This window comes from Muntiacus reevesi, chromosome 3 (genome assembly GCF_963930625.1).
Source record: "Muntiacus reevesi chromosome 3, mMunRee1.1, whole genome shotgun sequence".
Lineage (NCBI taxonomy): Eukaryota > Metazoa > Chordata > Mammalia > Artiodactyla > Cervidae > Muntiacus > Muntiacus reevesi.
In genome coordinates, this window is record NC_089251.1 from 78,273,742 (window position 1) to 78,284,976 (window position 11,235).

Here is an 11,235-nt window from a genome sequence, read left to right on the forward strand (position 1 = left end):
TTACCTGTCATATATATTTTGTCTTCATCTTCAAGAAAGAGGTATAATGTTTTATATTAATGTAAAATAAACATGTAACCAAATGTTCAACAAATAATGAAAAGAACAACGGCAGCGTTTACTATGTGCCAGGTATTTTCCGTATGTCATTTCATAAATGGCCCACAACAATGCTGTGAGGCAGGTAATATTATTCCCATACTACAGAGGGGAAAATTAAGCTTCAGAAAGGATAAGTACCTGACTACAGGTCCTACAGCATTTAAGTGTCAGAGCTGGAAGGCCAATCCAGGAGGCAGGACTATAGGGTTCCAGCAATTAACCTCTCTGCTGTACTGCTTCCAAACGTTAAAACAAACGAACAAAACCAGAACGTTGGTTTGTTGAGTACTCACATTGTTAGCCTGTCTGTATGTCAGTCTGCATGTATTCCTTGGGCTGCTGCCATTAGATGGAAATGCAGAACCTTGGTGAAGTGACAATATCTTGAGTGATACTAAAGAGTGAATGTTCTCAAAGGCAAAGCAGGGCAGAGAGTCTGGCTGGGGATAGGGTGGATTTTCCGGTGGATCCACAGACTCTCAGAAAGGGTGTCTTGACGAAGGCTGTGTTAGGGTGAGGAGGGATGAATACAGGGCTCTCTGGAGCAAGGTAAGAAAGTGCCTTTCTCCTGGGGAAGGTGAGGACAGGGGCTTGGGTGGAGCTCAAGACTGCTGGGCCGGGAAGGAGGGCCCCACACAGAAAGCCTCACTCGGGTGGGGCACTTAACTTTGGCCCAGTGTGAGCTGCAACTCCAGACTTTGCTCTCCAGCACCGTTCAGGCTGCAGCAAATGCTTCTCCATTTGTCCTTCACTCGACGTCCTCAGAATGGAAGGTGGCTGTGTTTTGATAGGAGGAGGCTTTGGGGGCTGTGCTACCACCAACATCAGAAAAGAACTCCGCTTCCAAGTGCAGGCAAGATTTTGGTGGCAGAAGCCCTTTGGTGGGGAAAAAACTAACTTGTGAAAACATTCATCTCAGATAGCATAAATGCTATTGTAGCATTTCCCAGAAGTACTAAGTACCTATTTTCTTGATTCTCTTTAATTTTCAGTTTCTGGTACTAGAGATATTCAGGAATTAGCCTGATATTAATATTTGCAACAATGGCAAATATTCAGTGTCTGAGGAACATCTGCAACCTAAACAAATCATATTACTCTTAGTTTTGTCTATGTATACATCTTGATATAACACGTATGAGTCATAAGTCTTATTCTTTACATGAGCATCGATCAGATAGACTTTGAATGCTGGAATTATAATCCTTTATTGAACTTTAAAAGTAAAGAATGCTTTCTTTTTATAAAAAGGCTAAACATAATCAAATTAAAATTTTAGAAAATCAAATAAAAATATCATCATTATTTAAAACTTTATATTCATGAATTATAGTTTGTATTTTAGCATTAAATTTTAATGGTTATTATCAATATTGAAATATTATTAAAATAAACTTAAAGTATAGCTGAATATAATTTTACTTTTTCATTTTTTTACATTTTTGATGAGATTTACTCAAATGAGGCAAATTTGAATAGAATCATATTTTATATTACTCTTCTTATCATTGAGAATGAGTAGAATGAATACCAATCAAGATTGTGATAAAAATATAAAATAAGAGAGTAAAACATGGGGAGACTGAAAAGAAACAGAAAATTGCCAAAGAGATGATCTGCTTACATCCTTAAAAACTATAGAAACAACAAAAGTGAACAGGCCTTTGTTGGACCATCCCATATAGTTTTTATATAAAATCTTTACAAATTATTTACCTAATGAGGACTTAATCAGTGATCAAAACAATGGGAATGTAAAAAGGAATTATTAAAGAAAAGAGAATTATTCATATCAAATTTATAGCTCAGAAGCCTTAGATGCAACTGTGTCTGCCCAGGAGACACTGATGGAATTAGCCCAATGGGAAGAGAATGATGAATGGAAATCTTGGGGGCTTTACTGCCCTTGTGGGAGGCTGGTTCTGGAAAATAGCCTATCAGGTCTTCCTCACCACAGGAGACTATTTCCTCAAAACACAGTCCCATTCAAATGAATGGCTGTAAATTTTGTTTGGCTGAACATGGCAAGATAATTTAATATTTCATTTCATACCAACATTCTTTCATATGGAGAAAGAAATTGCAGAAACTGGCTTTTATGTCTTAAATTCTAAGATCATATTTTGTTCATTTTGTACAAATTACAATCAATCCTGAAAATTAGCTTTGGGTAAAGGATATATTTATAGTCAGAAGAGGAAAATCACTTGTTCACACACAAAAATTCACACAAACAATTGTTTGAGGGGAAAAACTGGTGACTAAGAAGCAAACAATTAAGAGTATTTAACAAAGATAAGAAAATACCAATGCAGAACATTGGTATGGTATTTTTAAAAGAAAAATATTTGTGTGTCAATATTTAGCCAAACGAAAATGTTGCTTTTTGTGGTAACAGCATAGTTTTTACAGAAAACACTGTAAAGTTGTCTGGGTTTTATATAAATGATTTAAAAATTTTCTACTAGAATGATCAAATATGAAAGAGATTAAAAAAGAATCTTGTTTACTTATTTTATGTATAGTAATTTTTATCTGTTAATCCCAGACTCCTAATTTATCCCTTCCCCCACCCCCTTTCCATATAATAACCACAAATTTGTTCTTGGTGACTGTGTTACTGTTTTGTAAATAAGTTCATTTGTGTGGTATTTTGGATTCCATGTGTGAGTGATATATGGTATCTGTTGTTTTTTTCCTGACTTATTTCACTTAGTAAGATAATCTCTAGGTTCATCCACGTTGCTGCAATTACTTCATTCTTTTTTATGGCCGAGTAGTATTCTGCTGTGTATATATACACCACATCTTCTTTATCCATTCATCTGTCTTATAGACATGCAGGTTGCTTCCATGTCTTGGCTATTGTAAAGAGTGCTGCTATAAACATTAGGGTACATGTATCTTTTCAAATTATAGTTTCTCTGGATATATACTCAGGAGTAGAATTGCTAGATCATATGGAAACTATTTTTAGCTTTTTAAGGAATCTCTATACTATTTTCCACAGTGACTGCATCAATTTACATTCCCACCAACAGTATAGGAGGGTTCCCTCTTCTGCATATTCTCTCCATCATCTATTTGTAGACTTTTAAGTGACAGCCATTCTGGCTGGTGTGAGGTGGTCCCTAATTGAGGTTTTGATTTGCATTTCTCTTATAATAAGCAATGTTGAGCATCTTTTTCATGTGCCTATTGGTCATCTGTATGTCTTCTTCGGAGAAATGTCTATTTAGTTCTTCTACTTTTTTTTATTGGATTGCTTATTTTTTGTTGTTGTTGAGTTACATGAACTGTTTGAATATTTTGGAAATTAAGTCATTGTCAGTTGCACCATTTGCAAAGATTTTCTCCCATTTTCTGTAGGTTGTCTTTTCATTTTGTTTCATATTTTTCATGCAGCTTTTTGGGGGAAAACGCTTTTCTTTAAACTGTTAAATAGTTCTTTAGAATTCCTTTAAAAGTGGAATAACCACACTTTAAATGGTTTAGGGCTTTGTTTTTGTTTCTATAAGTCTTTGATAACACTATTTACAGCAAATGAAAGTTCATAACAACTGAATGGTGAAAATTCAACATTAATTTTACTTCCCACCAAAGATCAAGATTTGCTCTTTATTTGAGGATCTTATATTGTTCTGCTTAATTCTACTAATGTAGTTCATATCTTGTCTAAATTAAATCTAGTTGCTTTAACAGTGTTTCATTAGAATCCCCACTGCAAAACAGAAGTACAATTCCAGTAAAATATAAGTGAATTCAAACAATGAAAACAAAAACGTCTGCATGAAGGAGAAGATTCATATAAAATACGATCTGGAAACTTGTTTCCATAGGCTATTTTCCAGCCACTGTAATTTAAGGTATTATCTTGATCAGAGTGGTATTTGAACAATTAAATCAACATATTGCTATTTTCAGTTTTCTTTATAATAACCCAGGCCAGAAAAATTAAAAAAAAATAGAACCTATGAAATCCTATTTTCTAGATATTGTAAGAGAAACCTAAAATGACTATGTTAGTGATAGCAATTTGTTTAAAGAAATAAAAATATTTAGTGTTTCCAATGACAACACTAATTTATCATATTTGACCACATTATTGTTGTTTGAGTTTGGTCTGTAAAATTCATGATTCATTTCCAGTCTAAAAAATTTATTTGCAAATCCTTAGCAAAGTGTTTCTCCAAATTAAAGTTGCCAAATTTGTTATGACTATAAAACATTTGATTATAGCAACACAATTAGTGATTTGCTTAAAGGAAAAAACATAGAGATTTTATGGAATAAACTTATAATAGTTAATTATAGTGTATCTTTTTTATATTACCCACCTAAACATTGTCAGCTCATCAAGGCATGCAAACAGACATGTGCAATGACTTATCTTTGATATTTTGCCAACTTTTAGCTTGGCACAAACCATAGCTTTGCACACATTTTTCAGTTTTGATGTTATGAAAGTTATATTTGTCAAGGAAGGAGGAAAGGACAGACGGTATTTAACAGTTTTTAGCTTGATTTATATCTTTTAAATGTTTAGACATATGGTATCTTGGGTGGGCTTGAGTGCTGGGCTCACTTCCAGGTGGATGTTCATGAAGCTTGGAGAAAAAGGTTTGGGAGCTCACACCTGGAGGGAAGATTAGGAAAAGAATTTGAGGCTGAACTGAGAATTCTTGCACATCTGAAGGTAGTGTAGTAAGTTCAGTGCTCCTTGGGCTGCAGATATGCAGGTCGCAGGAGAGCAGTTCTCAATCTCAGCTGCCCATTAGAATCATCTGGGTAGCTTAAAAAATGGTGAGGCCTAGGCCCCACTCTCAAGAGAGCTTCTCTTTTAGTGGTCTAGGTGGAGGCCTGGGCATCATCAGCATTTAAAAAAAAGTCTCCCTAAGTTATTCTAATGTGTAGTCAGGGTTGAGAATAGCTATCAGTGGCTTGGCTAACAAACAATGTCCTGACAGGATTTAAAGAGCTTTGCTATGGCCAAATTTTGGTTACATATGTCAGACCTGAAAGACTGGGGGCAGGAGAAGGGGAGAACAGAGGCCGAGATGGTTGGATGGCTTCAGTGACTCAATGGACATGAGATGAGCAAGCTTTGGGAGATGGTAAAAGACAGGGAAGCCTGGTGTGCTGCAGTCCATGGGGTCTCGGAGAGCTGGACATGACTAAGCAATTGAACAACAACAAATGTCAGACCTGGGTCAAGCTAAGGCTGGGTAGGGCTGAAACAAGAGGCTGTCATGAATGGAGACACAGTGAGTGAGCCCCAGGTTCATTCATTCAATTGATGTTTATTCCATTTTCACAATATTTTAGGAACTGAGGATACATAAAAGGATAAAACATTAACTTCAAAATGGTGAACAGATGTGTAAACAAAATCAATAAAATATTGCAAATATTATAGTAAATGTATATGTGGGGCAGAGAAGGGTACAGTTCCATGTAGGAAGGAAGGCTAGATGAGTGGGGTCTAAACTGAGTCTTGAAAGATGTGGGGTTATGGGTGGGTTTGTGGGGTGGGCAACCAGCAGCTTGTAAGGAGACTTCTCTACCTGGGCAGGATGGGAATCCCAGGTATGCTGAGAGCAGGGACAGGCCTTTGGGGACAGACTGAATAGGGGGCACAAGAATGTGGGAAGGCATTGTGAGGATGAGCAGCTGGCTTCTTTGTTTCAGAACCACTTTTAATGGACACTGGATGTGTTCTCTGAGCAGTATCTTAGAGAGTCTTCAAACTGGGGTTATTGGAGGACTTTCCAAGAGGTTTGATGGCATGGGGAGGGAATCTCTTTCCACTAATCCTCTACTCAACTTCCACATGGAGAGTTTGTTTTTTGGGAGTGTGAACATAACTTAAGTGTGTTCGGTCTAATTGTGAAGTCAGGATGACTTACATATCCCCAAATATAGATATCAATTAGAATATATAAAGTGTTTCTAGGAGTGGAAGCATGTTTAAAATTACATCTCTCATTACAAGGTCTTCCTACTTGGATATGTATGATTCAGGTCAATTTGTATCATTTCTCTTTCCAACTGAGAATGAGAAGATATCTAAATTAGTTTTGGTCATCAGTTAACTAAATTATATTTTAGAGGGACTTCCCTGCCGGCCTAGTGGTTAAGACTCTGTGTGTTTCCAAGGCAGGAGGCCCAGGTTCTGTCCCTGATTGGGGAACTAAGATCCTGCATGCCAAGAGCATGGCCAAAATATAAAAAAATTATATTTTAGAAAAGCAACTAGATGTAACAACTTTTTAAAGATATATTAATTCACCAGAAGCAGTCAGATCCTCAATACAAAATATGTTATATATTGAAAATTACTATTCTTTCCTCAACTAGAGCTAAGTTCTTTTGCTTGGGAGTCAATTTTCAGATCCTTAAGCTTCATGTGTATTTTCTCTGAAATTTCCTTGCTAAAAAGCAGGTGATTGAATTATCCTCTCAGCAGCTTCCAGTTCTTTATCCTGTCCTACATTCACCTTCCAGGCTTTCTACAGGAAAACAGTACTTCACGCCCTTTCAGAATCTCCCCATTGATGTGCTTACTGCCCTAGATATCACCTCAAAGGCACCAAATAAAGGGATTATTTGAAACAATTCCAGGCACAGCCTCTAGTGATTAATTAAAACCCATAAACCTGCATTCTGGTTTTGTATCTTAGACACATTTCTCCTGAATGTAAATCGTAGTGTTAGAAGAGGGTATTTTGACCCATTTTGTTATGTTTCGATTCTAATATGTTGCAGAGTGGGCAAGCTGGAGTGAGGGCAAAATTCATTTAATGATCACTCATGCTTCTTCCAATCCCAGACGACTGTCAAAGAAAAAATTCCATTTTCAAAAAATTTTTAATTTATTTTTTTATTTTATTTTTTTAAATCTAAATTTTATTTTAGAGTATAGTTGATTTACAATGTTGTGTTAGTTTCAGATGTACATAAAAGTGATTCAGTTACACATATAAAGAATGAGTCCCTTTTGAAGGAGGTTTCTAGAAAAGAGAAGCCAACAGAGTATGAAAAATATACTAAATGCTAAAAAATGGCTATTTTCAAATGTTTAACTAAAGCAGTTCCTTTCACTTATTTTCATACTCACTCTATGCCTTATGAGAAAATAGTCTACATTTAACCAGTGGAAACAGATAGTGATGCTGATTTTTCTAGTCTTCTGGTATTACCAAATTATATATATATTTGAAACAAATATGTGGGTAAAACTTGTGTGCTTTATTTCATATGATTATAAGTTAGTCAATAGAGTACTTAAAATCTATATTATCAAATCACCAATTGATTATACTTATTACTTGCTTCACCTCATTAAATATTTAATATTTTCTGTTATTATTATTGAAAATACCAAGTTATATGTTAGCTGCTAAACTGGTTAGTTTTAGTTTTGAGTGGTCTATACTTTTCTCTGTCACTAAATGGACAGGAAAAATTTGAGAATAAGGTTTAATAAATTATTTCTGAATTTAACTCTGAAGTTAATTTTTTTCCCAAAAACTGAACACCAGAGTTTGATAACATACACACATATTGAAGGAATACTATTATTTTTGATCATACATGTTGTCTCATAAAAAACATAATTTTTGCTATCCATTACTCTCCATTATTACAAATTAAGAAAACAAAAATATCACATTTATTTGACTGGTACTTAGCATAAATCAGTTGAACTCAATATATGGGTCCAAAGCATTGGCTCAAACATAAAAGAAACATAATGACTTGAAATTGTTTCACTAGAAATTATTACATTGGTAAAAATATTTTAAGATGACCACTATTTCTATTTTCCTAAACCTTTTTTAATATATTGACTTTAGCAAGGCAGTGCTCAGTGAATGAATAAAAGGTATACCTGCTAGCATTTGATAAGTCTTGGGAAAACATTTTTTCTATACTTTGCAAAAAATGAAAAAGCAAATGACTGTTGCAAGATAGCTGGTTTCTAATTCTTTACTTTCAGCTGTATTGAGGAAGAAGTTATTTGATTTGACACCTGCTGATCATGAGTGGGCATGGGTTTGGGTAGACTCCGGGAGTTGGTGATGGACAGGGAGGCCTAGCGTGCTGTGATTCATGGGGTCACAAAGAGTCGGACATGACTGAGCGACTGAACTGAACTGAACTGAACTGACCATGAAAAATGAGTCTGGGAGAATATTGCTGTGATCCTGGGCATATAACTCAGGAGTCATTCAAACAAGTGACATTCTAATAGCAAAACTCCTTCTGGTTCTAGCCACCCCATAATGTGGGCAAGTTTCCCAGTGCTTACTTCTATTAAAACGAAAAAGAGAACAGAATTGATTCTGAAATTCCATTTTTTGTGGCAATGGATGTATGGAAAACTAAACCTAGTTCTTAAGAAACACATTTCTAATGAAAATTTACTTTTTATGTAATGTATTAGTGTTTGGATCATTTGTGTACTAAATAACAACATAGTGACAACTCATTTGAGAAATATCTTTAACACTTAGCCTTAAAGTCCCAGGAAATTGTTCTTTAAATTAAATTTAAATTATATATTTGTTGTGAGAAATACGATATATTGATGAATAAGACTTTCAACCATAAAAATATTGCATTATAGTAAAATTCTGTGGGGAAGTAATGGGAATACAAGTTCCAGCAGAAAAAGGAAGGACAAAAAGTTTCTGTCTGTTAAACACTTAAGTTATTTATGTAATTTTTTACAGCTATAAAAAGTTATTTAAATGTATGTGTGGTAAAATTAGTTACTTTGGGCATCCAGTTTTAAGAGTTTTATTGAAAGTGTTTAAAGTCACTTAATGCCACCACAATAAAAATACAGAATCAACTCATCACTGTGTTCCACCATACCCTTTCTTTGCCCTTTTATACATAGCACTTTTGCTCACCTTTCCACCCCTGGCAACGACTAGTTTGTTCCTTTTTCTTTTTTTTTTTGAAAATGGGGACCATGTTTATTTAATTGTTTTTATTAAAACATATGATTTGTTTCTTCTTACGTTTTTTAAATTGAAGTATAGTTGATTTACAATGTTGTGCTAGTTTTAGGTAGGCAGCAAAGTGATTCGCTTATACATATATCTTTTCTTTTAGATTCTTTTCTAGGTTATTCAAAACATTGAGTAGAGTTTCCTGTGCTGTATGATGGGCTCTTGTTGGTTATCTATTTTATACACTGCAGTTGTTGTCTCAGTCGTGAAGTCGTGTCTGACTGTTGCGGCCCCATGGACTGTCATCTGCCAGGCTTCTCTGTCCATGGGCTGTTCCAGGCAAGAATACTGGAGGGATTGCCATTTCCTTCTCCAGAGGATCTTCCTGGCCCAGGGATCAAACCCGTGTCTCCTGCATCGGCAGGCAGATTCTCTACCACTGTGCCGCCTGGGAAGCCTATATGTAGTAGTGTGTATGTGTTAATCCCAAACTCTCGGCTTATCTCTCCTCTCATTTCCCCTTTAGTAACCATAAATTTGTTTTCTATGTCTGTGGGTCTACTTCTGTTTTGTATATGAATTTATTTGTATCATTTTTTAAAAAAATTCCACGTATAAGCAATTTGCATGATATTTGTCCTTGGCTTACTTCACTTAATTGCTAGTCTGTTCTGAGTCACTACAGTTTTACCCTTTGCAGGAAGCCAGACAAATGGACTAGCAGGATATATATCCTTTTAGGCCTTCCTTCTTTCGCTAGCGTGATGCCCTCTTGATTCATCATGCCGTAGTGTATGTCAGCAGTGTGTTTCTGTTCCTCGCTGAGTGGTATCCAGTGGTATGATAAAACACAGCTTAATGATCTGTTCACTCATTAAAGTTGTTTCCTGTTTGGCTTATTCTGAGTAAACCTCTGCAGACATAGTTTTTTTTTCTTTTGCTTCTCTTTAAATACTAAGTATACGGATTGCTGACTTACATGAAATTGCATATATAACTTTAAGAAACTGCCAAACTGTTTTTCAAAGTGACCGTACCATTTTGCATCCTCACTAGATTCTTTTAAAACTTTAATTTTAATAGGTGTGTAGTAGTATATTCATTGTGGCTTTAATTTGTGTTTACCTGTTGACTAAGGGGGGTTTCCCTGGTGGCTCAGAGGTTAAAGCGTCTGTCTGCAATGCAGGAGACCCAGGTTCGATCCCTGGGTTGGGAAGATACCCTGGAGAAGGAAAGGGCAACCCACTCCAGTATTCTTGCCTGGAGAATCCCACGGACGGATGAGCCTGGTAGGCTACAGATGAAATGGGTGGATGGCACCACTGATTCAATGGACATGAACTTGGGAAAACTCCGGGAGATGTGAGGGAGAGAGAAGCCTGGCGTCCATGGTGTTGCAACGAGTTGGACACAACTTGTCAGCTGAACAATTGACTAAACAGTGTTCAGGATCTTTTTGTGTGATTATCTGGTGTCCACATATCTCTTTAGTGAATTATCTGTTTAAGGCCTTTGTTCCTTATTTGGAGGGGGGATTGATTTCCTGAATATTTGCACTTCAATCACATTTTAAATCCTCCTCTTCCCTTTTTATACGGATATGCAGCAAGCAGAACTAAGTTTGTATAGCAACTAACAGTTTGCAAGGTGCCTTCTATGATATGTTACTTGTTTATTTTTTTAATATTTTTCCATTTATTTTTAATGGTTGGAGGCTAATTACTTTACAATATTGTAGTGGTTTTTGCCATACACTGACATGAATCAGCCATGGATTTACATTCATTCCCCATCCCGATCCCCCCTCCCACCTCCCTCCCCACCCCATCTCTCTGGGTCTTCCCAGTGCTAACTCTAAAACTGTCATTCTCATGGTAAGGGAAGGAAGATGGTGCCCAGCCCAGAGAAATTAAGGGATTTGTTCTTCCCCACTGGTGAGTGCAAAAACTGGGTTTTACATCCACACCTTTGAACTCGGTTTTCCAAATCCAATATTCCTTTCGAATGCTATACCCCTGCCCTTGCAGCAGGCATGTGAGCTTGCTTTAGGGGGCAGTACAGAAGGGGGCATATTCTTCTATTAAGAGCTCTGAGGGGACATAAGCTGAGAGTCTCCAAGTGTACTGAGTGGGCAATGGTAGCCCTGAAGTTGAGGGAGCCTTCTAGCCGGCTG

The 11,235-nt window shown here is 36.3% G+C and overlaps 1 non-coding gene across 1 annotated transcript; it reads left to right on the forward strand.

Moving 5' to 3' along the window:
* The first annotated feature begins 10,206 nt into the window (after positions 1-10,206).
* Positions 10,207-10,278, forward strand: TRNAC-GCA (transfer RNA cysteine (anticodon GCA)). The gene has a single exon. It is a non-coding gene; the product is annotated as a tRNA-Cys (tRNA).
* The last annotated feature ends 957 nt before the right edge of the window (positions 10,279-11,235 follow it).